At 43.4% G+C, this 24,379-nt stretch overlaps 2 protein-coding genes across 9 annotated transcripts in view; one reads left to right on the top strand and one right to left on the bottom strand.

Moving 5' to 3' along the window:
- ARHGEF1 (Rho guanine nucleotide exchange factor 1) overlaps window positions 1–24,379 on the bottom strand; it is a 185,704-nt gene that overhangs the window by 131,069 nt on the left and 30,256 nt on the right. Inside the window, exon 4 of one of the 4 annotated variants that reach the window (XM_056543766.1) lies at window positions 123–224. The exons of the other annotated variants lie outside the window; for them this stretch is intronic. The gene's annotated coding sequence lies outside the window, so the exon portion shown is untranslated. The remainder of the gene's footprint in view (window positions 1–122; window positions 225–24,379) is intronic. 4 annotated transcript variants of the gene reach the window in all.
- The window catches only part of CD79A (CD79a molecule), a 69,711-nt gene that overhangs the window by 16,942 nt on the left and 28,390 nt on the right, over window positions 1–24,379 (top strand). For 2 of the 5 annotated variants that reach the window (XM_056543784.1, XM_056543783.1), the window contains one exon: window positions 14,144–14,245. The exons of the other annotated variants lie outside the window; for them this stretch is intronic. The gene's annotated coding sequence lies outside the window, so the exon portion shown is untranslated. The remainder of the gene's footprint in view (window positions 1–14,143; window positions 14,246–24,379) is intronic. 5 annotated transcript variants of the gene reach the window in all.

Here is a 24,379-nt window from a genome sequence, read left to right as displayed (position 1 = left end):
GCACAAGCGAATATAAGAAACTTTTGTAATATATCTTATTAGAGAAAAATGCTTCTTTCTCTAGTTACTAAGCTTCCCCCCACCCCAACTGCTCATTTGTTCTCCTCTTAAAAACTACTCACCTTTGTCCTGTGTCTGCAAGACAAGCCAGTACAAGTCTATAGAGGGGGGAGGAGGGAGCTCCGTCTACCAGGTCTGGGAGAACTGCAAAGTATAGATGAAGCCTGCAGAGCAGAAATAAGCAGAAAAAGTCTATGGAGGTGCAAGTTTCCTTTAAAGGGGTACTCCACTGGATTTTATTTGTTTTTTTAATCAGCTGGTTCCAGAAAGTTAAACAGATTTGTAAATTACTTCTATTAAAAAAATCTTAATCCTTCCAGTACTAATCAGCTGCTGTACGATCCAGAGGAAGTTCTTTTCTTTTTGAATTTCCTTTCTGTCTGACCACAGTGCTCTCTGCTGACACCTCTGTGCATTTTAGGAACCTTCCAGAGTAAGAGAAAATCCCCATAGAAAACCTATCCTGCTCTGGACAGTTCCTGACTTAGACAGAGGTGCCAGCAGAGAGCACTGTGGTCAGACAGAAAAGAAATTCAAAAAGAAAAATAAACTTCCTGTGCATTATACAGCAGCTGATAAGTACTGGAAGAATTAAGGATTTTTAATAGAAGTAATTTACAAATCTGTTTAACTTTCTGGCACCAGTTGATTTAAAAAAAAAATAATAATGTTTTCCAGTGGGGTACCCCTTTAAGACATATAGCTTAACCCAGCGTTTCCCAATCAGGGTGCTTCCAGCTGTTGCAAAACTACAACTACCAGCATGCCCGGACAGCCTTCGGCTGTCCGGGCATGCTGGTAGTTGTAGTTTTGCAACAGCTGAAGGCACCCTGGTTGAGAAATGCTGGCTTAACCCATCTAATGCTCAACTTTTCCTCAGTAGCAATGAAATCTATTTATGCCCTAAATTAATCAACATTCGTGAAGGAGAACGGCCCTCCTTGTGGGACAAAGTCTGCTGGGCACCAAAGCAGTCACAAGGCAGTGATGGTTCTGGCTACGCCCTTGGCATCTGCTCAGGCTTCCAATATATATATGTCCGAAATTAATGTTTCAGAACTCGCGACCTGCCTGTTCCAGTGATCCTGCCAACACGGCACAAAATCACAAAGAAAAACACCCCGCAGAAACCCAGGGAGGGATTGATTCCAGGCAAATTATTTTTCTGGACAGTCACCCTTTCTTGGCACAAACTCTCTGCTGACCCTGCCCGTCCATCAGTCCTCCGGTTGCTGCGCCAGCCGAGGTCACACATCACGGAGCGTGAACACGCGAGAGTTTATACATCGTGCTGTTTTTATATAACCGTGTACCTGGGAAAGCTGATTGACCACCAGCGAAGACCTTTATATCTTGCACAGGGGTTGTCGTCCATATGGGGTCTCCTTAAAGGGGTACTCCGCCCCTAGACATCTTATCTCCTATCCAAAGGATAGGGGATAAGATGTCAGATCGCCAGGGTGCCGCTGCTGGGGACCCCGGGGATCGCTGCTGCGGCACCCCGCCATCATTACTGTACAGAGCGAGTTCGCTCTGCACGTAATGACGGGCAATTCAGGGGCCGGAGCATCGTTACGTCACGGCTCCGCCCCTCGTGATGTAACGGCCCACCCCCGTCAATACAAGTCTATGGGAAGGGGGCGTGGCGGTCGTCACGCCCCCTGCCATAGACTTGCATTAAGGGGATGGGCCGTGATGTCATGAGGGGTGGAGCCATGACGTCACGCTGCTCCGGCCCCTGTATCACCCGTCATTACGCACAGAGCGAACTCGCTCTGCACAGTAATGATGGCGGGGTGCCGCAGCAGCGATCCCCGGGGTCCCCAGCAGCGGTACCCTGGCGATCTGACATCTTATCCCCTATCCTTTGGATAGGGGATAAGATGCCAGGGGCGGAGTACCACTTTAATGGAGAAACCTTCACCAATCCTGTATTCCTGTTTAGGAATCTAGGAAAGCAGGTGTTTTAAAACTACAATTCTGTCTGGGCATGCTGGTAATTGTAGTTTCGCAGCAGCTGGAGAGCCACAGGTTGGAGACCATTGCCCCTTAGATGCTTAACCCCTTAAGGACGCAGGACGTAAATGTACGTCCTGGTGAGGTGGTACTTAACGCACCAGGACGTACTTTAAGTCCTAAGCATAACCGCGGGCATCGGAGCGATGCCCGTGTCATGCGCGGCTGATCCCGGCTGCTGATCGCAGCCAGGGACCCGCCGGCAATGGCCGACGCCCGCGATCTCGCGGGCGTCCGCCATTAACCCCTCAGGTGCCGGGATCAATACAGATCCCGGCATCTGCGGCAGTTCGCGATTTAAATGAACGATCGGATCGCCCGCAGCGCTGCTGCGGGGATCCGATCATTCATAACGCAGCACGGAGGTCCCCTCTCCTTCCTCCGTGCGGCTCCCGGCGTCTCCTGCTCTGGTCTGTGATCGAGCAGACCAGAGCAGGAGATGACCGATAATACTGATCTGTTCTATGTCCTATACATAGAACAGATCAGTATTAGCAATCATGGTATTGCTATGAATAGTCCCCTATGGGGACTATTCAAGTGTAAAAAAAAATGTAAAAGTAAAAAAAAAGTGAAAAATCCCCTCCCCCAATAAAAAAGTAAAACGTCCGTTTTTTCCTATTTTACCCCCAAAAAGCATAAAAAACATTTTTTATAGACATATTTGGTATCGCCGCGTGCGTAAATGTCCGAACTATTAAAATAAAATGTTAATTATCCCGTACGGTGAACGGCGTGAACGAAAAAAAATTTTAAAAGTCCAAAATTCCTACTTTTTTAATACATTTTATTAAAAAAAAAATTATAAAAAATGTATTAAAAGTTTTTTATATACAAATGTGGTATCAAAAAAAAGTACAGATCATGGCGCAAAAAATGAGCCCCCATACCGCCGCTTATACGGAAAAATAAAAAAGTTATAGGTCATCAAAATAAAGGGATTATAAACGTACTAATTTGGTTAAAAAGTTTGTGATTTTTTTTAAGCGCAACAATAATATAAAAGTATATAATAATGGGTATCATTTTAATCGTATTGACCCTCAGAATAAAGAACACATGTCATTTTTACCAGAAATTGTACGGCGTGAAAACAAAACCTTCCAAAATTAGCAAAATTGCGTTTTTCGTTTTAATTTCCCCACAAAAATAGTGTTTTTTGGTTGCGCCATACATTTTATGATATAATGAGTGATGTCATTACAAAGGACAACTGGTCGCGCAAAAAACAAGCCCTCATACTAGTCTGTGGATGAAAATATAAAAGAGTTATGATTTTTAGAAGGCGAGGAGGAAAAAATGAAAACGTAAAAATTAAATTGTCTGAGTCCTTAAGGCCAAAATGGGCTGAGTCCTTAAGGGGTTAAAGGGGTACTCCCGTGGAAAACTTTTTTTTTTTTTAAAATCAACTGGTGCCAGAAAGTTAAACAGATTTGTAAATCACTTCTATTAAAAAATCTTAATCCTTCCAGTACTTTTTAGGGGCTGTATACTAAAGAGAAAAAAAAAAAAGAAATGCATTTCCTCTGATGTCACGACCACAGTGCTCTCTGCTGACCTCTGCTGTCCATTTTAGGAACTGTCAGGAGCAGGAGAAAATCCCCATATGCTGCTCTGGACAGTTCCTAAAATGGACAGCAGAGGTCAGCAGAGAGCACTGTGGTCGTGACATCAGAGGAAATGCATTTCTTTTTTTTTTATTTCTCTTTAGTATACAGCCCCTAAAGAGTACTGGAAGGATTAATATTTTTTTAATAGAAGTGATTTACAAATCTGTTTAACTTTCTGGCACCATTTGATTTAAAAAAAAAAAAAGTTTTCCACGGGAGTACCCCTTTAAAGACGTTTGCGGTGGCCCAGTACGGGATGGTGTTGACCCGTACCTTTCCTGCTCTGTCAGGTAGTGTCCTTCAGTGTCCCAGGGCCCCCTGTAGATGTTTCCCCATTTGTATATATGTTGTCCAGAGTAGGAGCAAATCCCCATAGCAAACCTATCTTTCTCTGGACAGTTCCTAAAATGGACAGAGGTGTCAGCAGAGAGCATTGTGGTCATGAAAGAAAAGAAATTCAAAAAGAAAATAATTTCCTGTGGAGCATACAGCAGCTGATAAGTAGTGGAAGGATTAAAAACTTGTTTAAAGAAGTCATTTACTAATCTGTTTAATTTTTTGTCATTAGTGATTTAAAAAAAAAAATATAAAAAAATATGTTTTACAGGGGAGTACTCCTTTAACTGTATATTATTATATATGGTACAAGGTAGCTGGTGGGGCCCCCTGTCACAGATTTTGCATTGGGACCCAGGAGCTTATGGGGTTCTATTACAGACCTTAGAGGAAAAATTTGGTATCCACAGCTAATGGAGGAGCCAAAAGGTCCCTTAGTCCCATACAGGGGGACCATCACTATAAATGATGTATCACCATTGGAGATGGTTAGAGATGAGGGAACTTACAGTAAATTCGATTCGTCACGAACTTCTCAGCTCGGCGGTTGCTGACTTTTCCTGCATAAATTAGTTCAGCTTTCCGGTGGGCTGGAAAAGGTGGATACAGTCCTAGGAAAGAGTCTCCTAGGACTGTATCCACCTTTTCCAGCCCACCGGAGCACCTGAAAGCTGAACTAATTTATGCAGGAAAAGTCATCAACTGCCGAGCTGAGAAGTTCGTGACGAATCGAATTTACTGTAAGTTCGCTCATCTCTAGAGATGGTGCACAGGTACTACAAGTTATTCCTTGGTGTTAGATAGTCTATGCAGGTGCAAGTTTCCTTTAAAGGGGTACTCCGCTGGAAAACATTAAATTATTTTTTTTTTTATCTACTGGTGCCAGAAAGTTAAACAGATTTGTAAATTACTTCCATTAAAAAAATCTTAATCCTTCCAGTACTTATCAGCTGCTGTACGATCCACAGGAAGTTCTTTTCTTTCTGAATTTCTTTTCTGTCTGACCACAGTGCTCTCTGCTGACACCTCTGTCCATGTCAGGAACTGTCCCGAGCAGGATAGGTTTTCTATGGGGATTTTCTCTTACTCTGGAAGGTTCCTAAAATGGACAGAGGTGTCAGCAGAGAGCACTGTGGTCAGACAGAAAGGAAATTCAAAAAGAAAAGAACTTCCTCCTGTATTTTTCTTTTTGAATTTATTTTCTGTCTGACCACAGTGCTCTCTGCTGACACCCCTGTCCATTTTAGGAACTGTCCAGAGTAGGAGAAAATCCCCATAGAAAACCTATCCTGCACTGGACAGTTCCTGACATGGACAGGGGTGTCAGCAAGAGAGCACTGTGGTCAGACAGAAATTCAAAAATAAAAATAAACTTCCTGTGCATCATACAGCAGCTGATAAGTACAGGAAGGATTAAGGATTTTTTTAATACAAGTCATTTACAAATCTGTTTAACTTTCTGGAACCAGTTGATTTAAAAAAAATAAAAATGTTTTCCAGTGGAGTACCCCTTTAAGACATATAGCTTAACCCAGTGGTTCCCAACCAGGGTGCCTCCAGCTATTGCAAAACTACAACTACCAGCATTCTATTAAAAAATCTTAATCCTTCCAGTACTAATCAGCTGCTGTACGATCCAGAGGAAGTTCTTTCCTTTTTTGAATTTCCTTTCTGTCTGACCACAGTGCTCTCTGCTGACACCTCTGTCCATTTTAGGAACCTTCCAGAGTAAGAGAAAATCCTCATAGAAAACCTATCCTGCTCTGGACAGTTCCTGACTTGGACAGAGGTGCCAGCAGAGAGCACTTTGGTCAGACAGAAAAGAAATTCAAAAAGAAAAATAAACTTCCTGTGCATTATACAGCAGCTGATAAGTACAGGAAGGATTAAGGATTTTTTTTAATACAAGTTATTTACAAATCTGTTTAACTTTCTGGAACCAGTTGATTAAAAAATAAAAAAAATAAAATAAAAATGTTTTCCAGTGTAGTACCCCTTTAAGACATATAGCTTAACCCAGTGTTTCCCAACCAGGGTGCCTCCAGCTATTGCAAAACTACAACTACCAGCATTCTATTAAAAAATCTTAATCCTTCCAGTACTAATCAGCTGCTGTACGATCCAGAGGAAGTTCTTTCCTTTTTTGAATTTCCTTTCTGTCTGACCACAGTGCTCTCTGCTGACACCTCTGTCCATTTTAGGAACCTTCCAGAGTAAGAGAAAATCCTCATAGAAAACCTATCCTGCTCTGGACAGTTCCTGACTTGGACAGAGGTGCCAGCAGAGAGCACTTTGGTCAGACAGAAAAGAAATTCAAAAAGAAAAATAAACTTCCTGTGCATTATACAGCAGCTGATAAGTACAGGAAGGATTAAGGATTTTTTTTAATACAAGTTATTTACAAATCTGTTTAACTTTCTGGAACCAGTTGATTAAAAAATAAAAAAAATAAAATAAAAATGTTTTCCAGTGTAGTACCCCTTTAAGACATATAGCTTAACCCAGTGTTTCCCAACCAGGGTGCCTCCAGCTATTGCAAAACTACAACTACCAGCATTCTATTAAAAAATCTTAATCCTTCCAGTACTAATCAGCTGCTGTACGATCCAGAGGAAGTTCTTTCCTTTTTTGAATTTCCTTTCTGTCTGACCACAGTGCTCTCTGCTGACACCTCTGTCCATTTTAGGAACCTTCCAGAGTAAGAGAAAATCCTCATAGAAAACCTATCCTGCTCTGGACAGTTCCTGACTTGGACAGAAGTGCCAGCAGAGAGCACTGTGGTCAGACAGAAAAGAAATTCAAAAAGAAAAATAAACTTCCTGTGCATTATACAGCAGCTGATAAGTACAGGAAGGATTAAGGATTTTTTTTAATAGAAGTCATTTACAAATCTGTTTAACTTTCTGGCACCAGTTGATTAAAAAAAAAAAAATGTTTTCCAGTGGGGTACCCCTTTAAGACATATAGCTTAAACCAGCGTTTCCCAACCAGGGTGCCTCCAGCTGTTGCAAAACTACAACTACCAGCATGCCCGGACAGCCGAAGGCTGTCCGGGCATGCTGGTAGTTGTAGTTTTGCAACAGCTGGAGGCACCCTGGTTGAGAAATGCTGGCTTAACCCATCTAATGCTCAACTTTTCCTCAGTAGCAATGAAATCTATTTATGCCCTAAATTAATCAAACATGTTTTCCAGTGGAGTACCCCTTTAACTGTATATTATTATATATGGTACAAGGTAGCTGGGGGGGGGGGGGGGCCCTGTCACAGATTTTGCATTGGGACCCAGGAGCTTATGGGGTTCTATTAGAGGCCTTAGACATGTGGATGCGGCCCAGTTTCTTGTGTCGCCACTGTTGTTGCCGGCTTTAGTCATAGGCTCCGCTGATAAAAGGGGTTATTTATGGATCCTCCAGGGACCCCCATAGCCTGAAAACAGAAAAAGGAAATGAAGGCTGTAATCGAGCCTGCTGAGAGGGAAAGACACATAGGGACCGGCAGAAAGGGGAGCGCGGGAGGGAGGGAAGGCCCCATTATAAAGCTCACCGCCGCATTATAGTCCTACAAGTTGGGTTTTCAGCTGCGGAAAAGTTCTGTCCCAGTTTGGAGCCAAGTTGAAGTGGGAATTGGGACATGGAAGGGACAGGAGCCAGATACTGAGGCCGACGGAACAGCAGAGCGCGCACAACAGATACAGCAAACATGTCTCCCCCCTCACAGGATTACAGGGCAGGGGGATGTGCAGAGAACAATTTCACATGACTATTTATAGCGTCCACCGAAATGAAAAACTTCACTCATTACACAAAGGAATCCGCACGGAGAAATGTTCACACATAATGGAGCTGGACAGGAGGGCAGGGGCCCACAACACAGGCTATATACATCATATATACTGTACAGGGGCCCACAACACAGGCTATATACATCATATATACTGTACAGGGGCCCACAACACAGGCTATATACATATATACTGTACAGGGGCCCACAACACAGGCTATATACATCATATATACTGTACAGGGGCCCACAACACAGGCTATATACATCATATATACTGGACAGGGGCCCACAACACAGGCTATATACATATATACTGTACAGGGGCCCACAACACAGGCTATATACATCATATATACTGGACAGGGGCCCACAACACAGGCTATATACATCATATATACTGTACAGGGGCCCACAACACAGGCTATATACATCATATATACTGTACAGGGGCCCCACAACACATGCTATATACATCATATATACTGTACAGGGGCCCACAACACAGGCTATATACATCATATATACTGGACAGGGGCCCACAACACAGGCTATATACATCATATATACTGTACAGGGGCCCCACAACACAGGCTATATACATCATATATACTGTACAGGGGCCCACAACACAGGCTATATACATCATATATACTGTACAGGGGCCCACAACACAGGCTGTATACATCATATATACTGTACAGGGGCCCACAACACAGGCTATATACATCATATATACTGTACAGGGGCCCACAACACAGGCTGTATACATCATATATACTGGACAGGGGCCCACAACACAGGCTATATACATATATACTGTACAGGGGCCCACAACACAGGCTATATACATATATACTGTACAGGGGCCCACAACACAGGCTATATACATCATATATACTGTACAGGGGCCCACAACACAGGCTATATACATCATATATACTGGACAGGGGCCCACAACACAGGCTATATACATCATATATACTGTACAGGGGCCCACAACACAGGCTATATACATCATATATACTGTACAGGGGCCCACAACACAGGCTATATACATCATATATACTGGACAGGGGCCCACAACACAGGCTATATACATCATATATACTGTACAGGGGCCTACAACACCCTATATACATCATATATACTGTACAGGGGCCCACAACACAGGCTATATACATCATATATACTGTACAGGGGCCCACAACACAGGCTATATACATCATATATACTGTACAGGGGCCCACAACACAGGCTATATACATCATATATACTGTACAGGGGCCCACAACACAGGCTATATACATCATATATACTGTACAGGGGCCCACAACACAGGCTATATACATCATATATACTGTACAGGGGCCCACAACACAGGCTATATACATCATATATACTGTACAGGGGCCCACAACACAGGCTATATACATCATATATACTGTACAGGGGCCCACAACACAGGCTATATACATATATACTGTACAGGGGCCCACAACACAGGCTATATACATCATATATACTGTACAGGGGCCCACAACACAGGCTATATACATATATACTGTACAGGGGCCCACAACACAGGCTATATACATCATATATACTGTACAGGGGCCCACAACACAGGCTATATACATATATACTGTACAGGGGCCCACAACACAGGCTATATACATCATATATACTGTACAGGGGCCCACAACACAGGCTATATACATATATACTGTACAGGGGCCCACAACACAGGCTATATACATCATATATACTGTACAGGGGCCCACAACACAGGCTATATACATATATACTGTACAGGGGCCCACAACACAGGCTATATACATCATATATACTGTACAGGGGCCCACAACACAGGCTATATACATCATATATACTGTACAGGGGCCCACAACACAGGCTATATACATCATATATACTGTACAGGGGCCCACAACACAGGCTATATACATCATATATACTGTACAGGGGCCCCACGACACATGCTATATACATCATATATACTGTACAGGGGCCCACGACACAGGCTATATACATCATATATACTGGACAGGGGCCCACAACACAGGCGATATACATCATATATACTGTACAGGGGCCCACAACACAGGCTATATACATATATACTGTACAGGGGCCCACAACACAGGCTATATACATCATATATACTGTACAGGGGCCCACAACACAGGCTATATACATATATACTGTACAGGGGCCCACAACACAGGCTATATACATATATACTGTACAGGGGCCCACAACACAGGCTATATACATCATATATACTGTACAGGGGCCCACAACACAGGCTATATACATATATACTGTACAGGGGCCCACAACACAGGCTATATACATCATATATACTGTACAGGGGCCCACAACACAGGCTATATACATCATATATACTGTACAGGGGCCCACAACACAGGCTATATACATATATACTGTACAGGGGCCCACAACACAGGCTATATACATATATACTGTACAGGGGCCAACAACACAGGCTATATACATGATATATACTGTACAGGGGCCCACAACACAGGCTATATACATCATATATACTGTACAGGGGCCCACAACACAGGCTATATACATATATACTGTACAGGGGCCCACAACACAGGCTATATACATCATATATACTGTACAGGGGCCCACAACACAGGCTATATACATATATACTGTACAGGGGCCCACAACACAGGCTATATACATCATATATACTGTACAGGGGCCCACAACACAGGCTATATACATCATATATACTGTACAGGGGCCCACAACACAGGCTATATACATCATATATACTGTACAGGGGCCCACAACACAGGCTATATACATCATATATACTGTACAGGGGCCCACAACACAGGCTATATACATCATATATACTGTACAGGGGCCCACAACACAGGCTATATACATCATATATACTGTACAGGGGCCCACAACACAGGCTATATACATCATATATACTGTACAGGGGCCCACAACACAGGCTATATACATCATATATACTGTACAGGGGCCCACAACACAGGCTATATACATCATATATACTGTACAGGGGCCCACAACACAGGCTATATACATCATATATACTGGACAGGGGCCCACAACACACCCTATATACATCATATATACTGTACAGGGGCCCACAACACAGGCTATATACATCATATATACTGTACAGGGGCCCACGACACAGGCTATATACATGATATATACTGTACAGGGGCCCACAACACAGGCTATATACATCATATATACTGGACAGGGGCCCACAACACACCCTATATACATCATATATACTGTACAGGGGCCCACAACACAGGCTATATACATCATATATACTGTACAGGGGCCCACAACACAGGCTATATACATCATATATACTGTACAGGGGCCCACAACACAGGCTGTATACATCATATATACTGTACAGGGGCCCACAACACAGGCTATATACATATATACTGTACAGGGGCCCACAACACAGGCTATATACATATATACTGTACAGGGGCCCACAACACAGGCTATATACATATATACTGTACAGGGGCCCACAACACAGGCTATATACATCATATATACTGTACAGGGGCCCACAACACAGGCTATATACATATATACTGTACAGGGGCCCACAACACAGGCTATATACATCATATATACTGTACAGGGGCCCACAACACAGGCTATATACATCATATATACTGTACAGGGGCCCACAACACAGGCTATATACATCATATATACTGTACAGGGGCCCACAACACAGGCTATATACATCATATATACTGTACAGGGGCCCACAACACAGGCTATATACATCATATATACTGTACAGGGGCCCACAACACAGGCGATATACATCATATATACTGTACAGGGGCCCACAACACAGGCGATATACATCATATATACTGTACAGGGGCCCACAACACAGGCTATATACATCATATATACTGTACAGGGGCCCACAACACAGGCTATATACATCATATATACTGTACAGGGGCCCACAACACAGGCTATATACATCATATATACTGTACAGGGGCCCACAACACAGGCTATATACATCATATATACTGTACAGGGGCCCACAACACAGGCTATATACATCATATATACTGTACAGGGGCCCACAACACAGGCTATATACATCATATATACTGTACAGGGGCCCACAACACAGGCTATATACATCATATATACTGGACAGGGGCCCACAACACAGGCTATATACATCATATATACTGGACAGGGGCCCACAACACAGGCTATATACATCATATATACTGGACAGGGGCCCACAACACAGGCTATATACATCATATATACTGGACAGGGGCCCACAACACAGGCTATATACATCATATATACTGGACAGGGGCCCACAACACAGGCTATATACATCATATATACTGGACAGGGGCCCACAACACAGGCTATATACATCATATATACTGGACAGGGGCCCACAACACAGGCTATATACATCATATATACTGGACAGGGGCCCACAACACAGGCTATATACATCATATATACTGTACAGGGGCCCACAACACAGGCTATATACATCATATATACTGTACAGGGGCCCACAACACAGGCTATATACATCATATATACTGTACAGGGGCCCACAACACAGGCTATATACATCATATATACTGTACAGGGGCCCACAACACACCCTATATACATCATATATACTGTACAGGGGCCCACAACACAGGCTATATACATCATATATACTGTACAGGGGCCCACAACACACCCTATATACATCATATATACTGTACAGGGGCCCACAACACAGGCTATATACATCATATATACTGTACAGGGGCCCACAACACACCCTATATACATCATATATACTGTACAGGGGCCCACAACACACCCTATATACATCATATATACTGTACAGGGGCCCACAACACACCCTATATACATCATATATACTGTACAGGGGCCCACAACACAGGCTATATACATCATATATACTGTACAGGGGCCCACAACACAGGCTATATACATCATATATACTGTACAGGGGCCCACAACACAGGCTATATACATCATATATACTGTACAGGGGCCCACAACACAGGCTATATACATCATATATACTGTACAGGGGCCCACAACACAGGCTATATACATCATATATACTGTACAGGGGCCCACAACACAGGCGATATACATCATATATACTGTACAGGGGCCCACAACACACCCTATATACATCATATATACTGTACAGGGGCCCACAACACACCCTATATACATCATATATACTGTACAGGGGCCCACAACACACCCTATATACATCATATATACTGTACAGGGGCCCACGACACACCCTATATACATCATATATACTGTACAGGGGCCCACGACACAGGCTATATACATCATATATACTGTACAGGGGCCCACGACACAGGCTATATACATGATATATACTGTACAGGGGCCCACGACACAGGCTATATACATCATATATACTGTACAGGGGCCCACGACACAGGCTATATACATCATATATACTGTACAGGGGCCCACGACACAGGCTATATACATCATATATACTGTACAGGGGCCCACGACACAGGCTATATACATCATATATACTGTACAGGGGCCCACAACACAGGCTATATACATCATATATACTGTACAGGGGCCCACAACACAGGCTATATACATCATATATACTGTACAGGGGCCCACAACACAGGCTATATACATCATATATACTGTACAGGGGCCCACAACACAGGCTATATACATCATATATACTGTACAGGGGCCCCACAACACATGCTATATACATAATATATACTGTACAGGGGCCCACAACACAGGCTATATACATCATATATACTGTACAGGGGCCCACAACACAGGCTATATACATCATATATACTGTACAGGGGCCCACAACACAGGCTATATACATATATACTGTACAGGGGCCCACAACACAGGCTATATACATCATATATACTGTACAGGGGCCCACAACACAGGCTATATACATCATATATACTGTACAGGGGCCCACAACACAGGCTATATACATCATATATACTGTACAGGGGCCCACAACACAGGCCATATACATCATATATACTATACATATACAATGTGGGTGTCCCAGCATCAGCACCAGTATTTTTGGGGAATCCTGTCCTTCCTATCTACAATGGAGACCCCTTCACCCTGAAGGATTTCAAGGAAAATATTCAGAGCTTTTTTGTCTTTTCTTTTACTCTCTCCCTCCCAATCAACAGGTGCTTACAGGACAACTACAAGGACCAGCCCTTGAGGAGGTCCGAACCTGCCCCGCCTCCGAGAAGGCAACGGTAGAGCAGATCTTCCAGGGGTTGTATCAGGTATTTGAGTTGCATTATCTGTCAGAGATACGTCTCCGGTTGTATGAGATATGGCAGAATCCAGGTGAGACTCTGAGAGCTTATGCAGTAGCTTTACTAAATGCCCTAGAGACTGTTCAAAAGCTAGATGGTATCACTCCCGATCAGGGTAACAAAGTATTGATGGACAGGCTCATTGATTGGGCTCATAACAAATAGGACAACGCTCAGTTGAGGATGTTAGCAGTACAAAATCCCAATTTGTCCTCCGCTGCTTTTAAGAGGCTGGCTATTCGGGTCATAGAGCCCGGGACTGAGTCTAAAGAGAGTTATGCACCTATGCCAGAACCCTTGGGTTTGGCAGCCGGACCCATATCATCACCACCACCAGCGGCTCCCGCCCCCCTGTCCAATACCCTACCAACCTCCACAGCCTCAGAATTTCAGAGTGTCAAACAGGACATTGAACAATTGACTCTGGCTGTGAAGGAGCTTGCCAACCGTGAGCCGTCACTACCCAGGAGACCTGTATCTACTTATCGTTAAGTTAACCCTGCAATAATCCGCCCAATAGGCCCCCAGGTACCCAAAGGCCCTTTTGTACCTACTGCAACAAATCTGGACATTGGAAAGTACAATGTTAGGATTTAAAGGGATTTCCCCTGAGGTCACGGACCGGCCCTCAGGAAAGCAGACATCAGGTCCGAACCCGGAACAAGCTAAGTCAGGACTCTCACTATATGTTGCCCCCTGCCCTCATTTTCGAAGGTATCCAGTTGGAAGCGTTAATAGATACGGGTCACAAGTGTCCACTATATCCAAAGATGTTTTCTACAAGTACTGGAATGCTAATTTGTTGTGTTAGCCTGATGATGTTGATTTCAGGGTAGTAGCAAGTAACAGGAAACCAATACCCAGACATGGATATTGGGAGCCCACCATCCAGTTGGGGAAACATGTACTTAGAGGGCAGGGAGTGATTGTAATTGATGTGTCTGACAAGGGGTCGGCAGAGCTCATATTGGGAATGAATATCATGAAATATTGCTTTACTGACATAGTAGATTCTTTGCATGCCTCTCTTCCCTACATGTCCCCCTCAGGCCAGCGGGCTGCGCAGAACCACTTAAAGGTTCTCCAAGCGGAGCAGAAATTTGCCAATCGGCAAGGAAAAATTTGCAAAGTGCAAATTCAAGACATCAGGTTGGTGACCTTGCAACCCAACACAGAGACAGTCCTTTGGTGTCGTGCACGTCCTGGAGTGAGAAACAAGGACTACCAAGCCCTGCTAGAGCCTATACAGTTAGAAGACCATCCTCTAGTTCAAGCACCAAGAAGTCTGGTCACAGTTATCAACGAGAAAGTTCCAGTCCGAATAGTCCATCTGTCCAGCGTGGCTACAGTCTTACCAAAATACACTCCAGTAGCCAGTTGAATCTTCTAGAGTCAAGTGACATTATATCAGAACGCAAGGTGGCTCGACAACGGGAAGCTCAAGTGACTTTGGATTCTGCTCAAGGTCCCCCTGAACCCTGGTTCAAGTAGGAGACAAGACCACCCCGAAGGATCAAGTCCATGGGGTCATCAATGTAACCAAGAGGTACCAAGAAGCGTTCAGTAAGCATCCTACAGACTTTGGACATACGTTCGTGATTCAGCGCCGAATTCTGAAAGGCGACAGCCCACCTATTAAAGAGAGACACTGCCCGGTCACGACTGGCATGTACCTAACGGTCAAGAAGATGCTGGCTGACATGAAGGACGCAGACATCATACAGGAAAGTCAGAGTCCCTGGGCGGCGCCCCTTTTCCTGGTCAAAAAGAAGGATGGGACCATCAGTTTGTGTGTCGACTATAGGAAACTGAACAATATCACCCATAAGGACGCTTATCCCCCTTCCAAGAATCGAAGAATCACTCACTGCCCTTGGGTTGGCCACTTAATTCTCCACCTTGGACTTAACCAGTGGGCATTGGCAAGTGCCTATGGCTGTGGAAGACTGAGAGAAGACAGCCTTCGTGACACCCATGGGATTGTTTGAGTTCAAGAGTAGGCCATTCGGGCTGTGTAATGCCCCTTACAGTACCTCGATGATGTCATTGTGTAATCCAAGTTCTACCAGGAGCACATTGGTCATCTGTCGGACGTCTTCCAAGTTTTGATCAAACACGGATTAAAGATTAAGCCGTCCAAGTGCCATCTGCTTAAACCTCAGGTACATTACCTAGGTCATGTTGTCCGCGGCGAGGGAGTCCAGCCTAATCCCGAGAAGGTGGACATTGTTAAGAACTGGCCTACCCCGCGCACAGTGAAAGATGTCCGGAGCTTCCTGGGATTTGCCGGCTACCACCGCCGCTTCATTCCCCACTTTGCCCATATTGCGGAGAGCCTCACAGCTCTCCTACGGCGAAAGAGAATTACAGTGGGAAGCTACCTGTGGACTGGACCAAGGAGCAAGAGACAGAATTCCAAGCCCTGAAACACATGTTGACAGAGCCACCCATCCTGGCATATCCAGACTACACTCAGCCGTTCCGGCTGTACGCTGATGCCAGCTTCGAGGGTTTAGGGGCAGTCCTATCCCAAGTCCAGGAAGGACAAGAGCGAGTGATAGCCTATGCCAGTCGTAATCTGCGAGAAGCAGAGAAGAACAATGCCAATTAAAGCTCCTTCAAGCTGGAACTCCTTGCCCTCGTATGGACTGTGACTGAGAAGTTTAAAGCGTACCCGTCAGATCAAACAAAAAACATTTTTTTTAAATATATCACTCAGTACCTAATCCTGACCATGTACATGTAATTTTTGTGTCTAGCACCTTTATTTTTTTTTATTACACTTTTAATTTAGCTCACTAGTCTGAATTCCTCTCAAAGGGAGGGGGCGTGGCCTCACTGTGCAGATCTCTGCCCCCTCCCTCAGTATGCTTTCTGATCACATCTCCCCTAGCATTAGCAAAACTACAACTCCCAGCTTGTCCTCACTGACAGTAGCGGGACACAAGCAGGACCAGTATGTGTCCAAGCAGGCAGGGGGGGGGCAGTTGTTTGACTGGCTTTTTCAGTATGAAATACCAAAAATTTTCTAATGAACGCAAGTGCAAAACCTATTTGTTTTGCATGCTTTACAACATATCAAAAGTTTTTGTATATATACGGATAATAGTCCGTTGGCCCACCTGAACACCACCAAACTGGGTGCCATTGAGCAGCATTGGGCTTCAAGGTTGGCCAATTACGACTTCACTATCAAGTACAGAAGCGGCAAGTCCAATATCAACGCCGATCTTGAATGACCCCTGGCGAAGAACCACCTGTCGAAGACGACTGGGAAGACGTGGAGATGCCCCCATTTTACCAGAGGTTTGTTTGTCAGAATGCTGTGACCACACTTGAAGAGGGTGAAAACAGGTCTGAGAAGGTCCAGGAAGACCCATATACCTGGAAGACTCTGCAAGACGAAAATTAAGTCATGGGGAATCTGTTGGACTACCTGCTGATGAAAAAGGTACCAACCCATCTACGCCGGTCTCAGAGCGACTACAAGTTGAAGCGTCTGTGGCAACAGAGGAAGCGACTGTTCATACACAAGGGACTGTTATACCGAAACTCTTTGGATCCGGTTTCAGGTGAACGACTTAATCAGATCCTGGTTCCCCGAAGAGACGCGGCGATGGTCCTCAACGCCTACCTAGATCTGTCGGGACACAAGACCGAAGCTACTGTCAGGCAACGGCTTTACCGGATTGGGATGCGGAGCGACATTGAAAAATGGTGCAGTGAGTGTGCCATCTGCAATGTCACCAAGAACGGATGCAGGGATGCCAGAGCACCCCTCCATTCCATCCAGAGTGAAAGGCCTTACCAGTTGTTTGCACTAGACCATGTCAAGTTGTCTCTTACCCGGTCAGGGTACACTTATGCTCTCACCATGGTGGATCACTACTCCAAGTGGGTTGTCATCGTGCCAGTTAAAGATCTCTCAGCCAAAACCACGGTCCATATGTTCTACTCCCATTGGGTACAAATCCTAGGATGTCTGAGCAGCGTCTGTGTCCAGACACGAAAAGTGGCCCCGGTTGTTACCCGAACTGTTAGAAATCTATAACAATACAGTGCACTGTTCCACTGGATACACCCAGTTCTATTTGATGATGGGCTGACACAGCCAGCTGCCAAAGGATCGGACGTTTGGACTCCAAGCTCCATTCAATAACTCTCCGCAAGCTTCCATGGAGAGGGCGAGGCCCAACAGAGGCAACAGCAGGACTACAACTGTCATGCCTCCGCCAAACCTTTCAGATAGGCAACAAGGTCTGGCTGCGGAAGTTCCCAAGAACCCACAAACTGGACTCTATCTTGGAAATGGAGCCCTACACGGTGACCGCCGTACCCTATCCAGACTTGTAGGCAATCCAGAAGTCAGGGTACGAACCGTTCATCATAATCGAATCAAGCTATGTCACTAAGAAGATCTGCCTGGGAGTATGTGCCCGGAGAGGAAATTCACCCATCCATGGATGTCCCCATGTTCCATCCTGGCCGAACTGCAATCTTCGGTCTCATGCCAACATGTGGGCCGGTGCCACCAACTCTAGTCCCCTCACCAGCTCAAGTCCTGTCACCGTTGGTGCCAGAATATACTCCAATCTCCAGACCACCTGCTTCACCCATGTACGTATCCACAAGTCCAAGTCCTGCCAGTCCAGACTTACTACCTACTTTGGCCACTGAAGAGGAAAAACCTGTTGTAAACCAAACTGAATCAAGAGCTCCTGAAGAAGTAGACGTTCCTGGGTCCCAAGAGATGGTGCTGCGTAGGTCCCAACGGTCCATGCAAGGTCAGATACCAGCCAGATGCAAAGATTAAAGGGGTACTCCGCCCCTAGACATCTTATCCCCTATCCAAAGGATAGGGGATAAGATGTCAGATCGCCGTGGTCCCGCTGCTGAGGACCCCCGGGATCCCCGCTGCGGCACCGCGCTATCATTACTGCACAGAGCGAGTTCGCTCTGTGCGTAATGACGGGCGATACGGGGGATGGAGCAGCATGACATCATGGCTCCGCCCCTCGTGACATCACGGCCCGTCCCCTTAATGCAAGTCTATGGGAGGGGGCGTGACGACCGTCACGCCCCCTTCCATAGACTTGTATTGAAAGGGGCGGGCCATGACGTCACGAGGGGCAGAGCCGTGACATAACGATGTACCCTGTACTGTCCATCATTACGTGCAGAGCGAACTCGCTCTGCGTAGTAATGATAGCGCAGTGCCGCAGCGGGGATCCCAGGGGTCCCCAGCAACGGGACCGCGGCGATCTGACATCTTATCCCCTACCCTTTGGATAGGGGATAAGATGTCTAGGGGCGGAGTACCCCTTTAAGCATCTTATACAATATACAGCAAAGCAGTGTACTACACATAATGTACACATAAAGTAAACATAATGTACACGTACAAGTCATGTACACATCAAGTCACATACAGTAGGACTGTATCATTCAAAATTACACAGCCCACTCCAATGTCATATGTAAATGATGTCTAATATCATATGTTCTTGCATTCGTGCACAGGATACTTTCCTGGCCAGAAGGTACTCCTGATACTCCAATAATGCACGTAGTCAAGCATAAGGTAACAGAAATGTCAAATGTTATTTACAGAATGTCTAGCATAAAAATGATAAAACTAATACAGTGTTGTGGGGAGAAGTGTTTAAATGCCAAGGGACCCCAGTAGCCAAGGCATTGAGCAGAAAGCCTCGGGCAACCCAATCCGAAAATGTCTCATGTCAAGTATTAAGTCAGGTCATGTATAGAATAGAATGTCGTGTATTGTATAGTCAATTATGCATAGTCTAGTATCATCAAATGCAGAGTTATAGATCCTTAAGTAAAGTTATCAGTACTAGTCATAGTCCTTATTAATCCTGTTCTCAGTTGAAAAAAATTAATCCGAGCATGTATGGACATTATGGACAATTATACAGACACTCTTATGTTGTCAGTTTTCTAAATCAAGTAGCAGCGTAGAAATGGACGTTTATTAACAAAAATACCCCAGTACTACATCTGGCTCCCAGGCCGCTTCAACCCTCAATCCTGACAGAACCTGTCGTTGAGGGCTACTTATGTTAAGTAGCTGGTTTGTAATGTCCTAGTACAGAACATAGTCCTGTACTACACTTAGGTCCTGTCAGGTTGAGTCCCTCAGTGACCTGGGGGCTCTCCTGCAGTGTCTCCCCTGCTGTTAGTACAATGTATTTATTGTAATAGGTATATAGTCAATATGCTAATGTAAAGACAGTATTAAGGACCTTTGGAGGACTAATGTAATTGTCTAAAGGACCTTTTGAGATGTCCCATGTTATGTTTATGTTACCCAGAGAGTCACCAGCTTGACTCATGACCCGCAGCTTGACCTATGGGCTTTTGGCTCAGCCCCCCTTTATAAGGGGGCGGCCATTACAATTTCCTTAGAGCTCTTTCTACTGGGGTACAGTCAAGACCAGATGTCTCAGTGCTAGTTTCCAGCCCCCTCCCATAGACTTGCATTGAGGGGGCGGGGCGTGACATCATGAGAGGGGGGGGGGGCTATGACGTCACGAGCTCCCAGGGCCGGCTCCAGCATTCGGAACAGTTTTCTCCAAACTCTAAGCAGCGCAGTACCCCTTTAATAGACTTGCACAGAACTTTCCTCCTTTTGTAAATACACATTTTATGGGGTGTGTCATTCTGAGTCTTTAGTGTAATGAGACGCTATAGTGTAACGAGCTGCAGTAAAGCATAACCAGGGCAGTGGAATGACATAATAATGATATAATTAGCATTAATGAGCAAAGAGCATCTCCCTGCTCAGTGGGCAAATTACATGTTTATTTCTCTTTGCTTATAGCACCTCCTGGTGGTCATACCACAGAATATCAGTTCTATAAAATGAATTATTTCCGGGGTGACCCCATGTCACTCAGTATTGTTTGGTCACATAATATTTTATTTATGTTTCTTTTATCTTGTGCCATCCTGCTGACTTTTTTTTTATATTTAAAGTGTTTTCAGTGTGCCTCCAGCTGCTGACAAAATACAACTTCCAGCATGCCTGGACTGTAAAACTGACATATTCTCTTTATTCTGTGGGACAATACAATAACAATGATAACCATTGTTATTTTACTTTAAAAAAATAAAATAAAAAAAAATGTTTTCAAACAAAACGAGTTTGTTTATTGACTTATTCTGGCTCATTTTTCCATATACGGGGCTGTATGGGGCTCAATTTTCGCACTGTGATCTGTAGTTTTTACGTATTTGTGAGTTTTATCACTTTTCACTTATTTTTTTCTGGAATGTGATGTGACCAAATAGCAGCAATTTTACATTTGTTTTTTTATGTTTACCCCGTACAGGTTCATTGACATTATATTTTAATAATCGTGGCCCGCTATGCGAATCCCAGCTTTCCCTCAACCCTGACCAGTCTCCCTATCCCAGCTGCTGAAAACACACCCACATCATGTTGCTGCCACTTTGGATCTTTGTAGCTCAGCCAGAGTAGCCATTGGGTTCTCTGCCACCTCTCTTACCAAGGCCCTCCCCCCTCGATTACGTAGTTTGATGGAGCGGCAGCTCCATGGAGAGTACTGGTTGTTCCAAACTTTTTTTTCATGTAAAAATGATGTAGGCCACTGAGCTCTTGGGAACTTTCAGTGCTGTTGAATTTTTTTTTGTCCCCTTCTGAAGATCTGTGGCTTCACACAATCCTATCTCTGAGCTCTACAGGCAGTTCTTACCACCTCATGGCTTGGTTTTTGCTCTGATGGTTTTTGCTCTTATATAGACAGGGTTGTGTCTTTCCAAATCCTGTATAATCAGCTGAATTCACCACCGGTGACTCCGTCCAAGGTGCAGAATCATCTCAGAGAGGATCTAGGGAAATGGGAGGAGCCAGAGCTAAATTTCAAGTGTCTTAAAAAAGGGTCTAAATACTTATGTCCTTGCAAAAGTTAAATTTTTCCTATTTAAATGGGAGCACTCATTAAAACTAATTTTTGGTATTTCACTGCTTATGGTAAATAAAAAATATTTCTAATATACTTTGTTTAAAAAAAATGAAGTTTTCTATGTTTTATTTGTGCTTAAAAAAAGCTCAAGAGCACATTTCCCCCATCTCATACACAGACTTTGGACCGAAGCCCAAACACAGGAAGTGCAGCCTGGAGTGCTGAGGGGGGTGTGTCCAACCAACAGCATATGGCAGTTAAGTGTGAGAGGAGCTATGATTGGATGAAGCTGGCCACCCCCCCCCCCCCCCCCTCAGCACTCCAGGCTGCACTTCCTGTGTTTGGGCTTCTGTCCAAAGTCTGTGTATAAGATGGGGGAAAATGTGCTCTTGAGCTTTTTTTAAGCGCAAATAAAACGGAAAACCTCTTTTTTTTTTATTAAACAAAGTATATTAGAAATATTTTTTTATTTACCATAAGGAGTGCAATAGCAAAAATAGCATTTTAATGACAGTGCCCTTTAATAACATTTTGAATTTCAGTTTTCCCCATTCACTTTATTGGAACTGCCTTTTCATTACAAAATGTGAGAAAGTGAAAGGGTCTGAATACTTTCCGAATGCATTGTAGCAATAAGTAGGGCTGCCATCAGGGGCCTGGGCCAAATAATATATATATCTATATCTATCTATCTATCTATCTATCTATCTATATATATATAGGGCACACTGCCAGGTTCCTTTTACAGCATTTGGTAAGGGGCCAACTTCAACTGTTTGGGACCACGAAATTCCTGATGGTGGTCCTTGTCTGAAATGAAACTGTCCCAGGAAATCTTTCCTATCTCTGCCTGTAAATCTTTATATAAGTGTATGCTGCCATCTGCTGGTCATGATGCAAACTGCATGTGGATATTTTTTTTTTTTTTTATGCTATGTGGCCAACCTGACTTCTGTTTGGAGTAGTTCCTTCATTGCCACCAAGAGGAGTATTAACCCCTTTCTTGATGTACATCTAGGGCAGTGTTTTCCAAACAGTGTGCCTCCAGCTGTTGCAAAACTACAACTCTCAGCATGCCCGGACAGCCTTTGGCTGTCCGGGCATGCTGAGAGTTGTAGTTTTGCAACAGCTGGAGGCACGCTGTTTGGAAAACACTAATCTAGGGCGGTCAGACGCCAAGTGGCAGTCTCTTCTCTTCCCTAATTGGCCAGTTTGTAACACCATGAACGAAATGAAATAAAGGATTAAAAAAAGTTTTAACAACATAAAAATAATAATAATAAAAAAATAAGCACGACTACTATTGCTACATTAAGAAATGTAGATATAATGTTCATAATCTTGCCTAGCAAAACAAAATACCAAATGCAAGAATTGACCCCACCTCCCAAAAACAAACACATTTTATCTATCCTCAAAATAGTTTTAATAAAAACTACAGATCACCGTGCAAAAAAATGAGCCCTCATACAGCTCAGGCATGGAAAAAAATAAATAAATATATATATATATATATATATATATATATATATATATATATATGTATATATATATATATATTATTTATTTATCATTTTTATATATGTGTGTGTGTGTGTGTATATATATATATATATATATATACATATATATATACACATAATTCATTTATTTATTTATTTACATACAATTTATGTATGAAGTTGTAAAACTTAAAAAGTAGCAGCATCTATATCTATATATCTATATAAATGTTTATATATATATATATATATATATATATATATATTCATATTTACTTATTTATATATATATATATATATATATATATATATATATATACATAATTTTATAATATATATCATTTATTTATTAAGCTGTAAAACTTAAAAAGTAGCAGCATAACTATAGAAATATAGAAAGAAAAAACTTTATGAAGAAGGGTAAACTAATCAAAAACAAAAAAAAAAAATATTAAAATGCGCAAAACGGTAGAATTGGGTGTTCTTTTTTTTTTTTTTTTTTTTTTTGCCCTCAAAATACAGAACACTATATGGTTAAAAAAAAATTAAGTAAGAAATACAACTTATTCTGCAAAAAAATAAAAATAAAAAAATAAAAAATAAAAAAAATACAGCCCTTGTATGGCGGAGGTAGAAAAACAAAAAACGTTGTC

The sequence above is a fragment of the Hyla sarda genome, chromosome 10 (assembly GCF_029499605.1).
Source record: "Hyla sarda isolate aHylSar1 chromosome 10, aHylSar1.hap1, whole genome shotgun sequence".
NCBI classification, from domain to species: domain Eukaryota; kingdom Metazoa; phylum Chordata; class Amphibia; order Anura; family Hylidae; genus Hyla; species Hyla sarda.
Note: the sequence above shows the minus strand (reverse complement) of the source record. Positions and strands in the feature narration are given on the sequence as shown.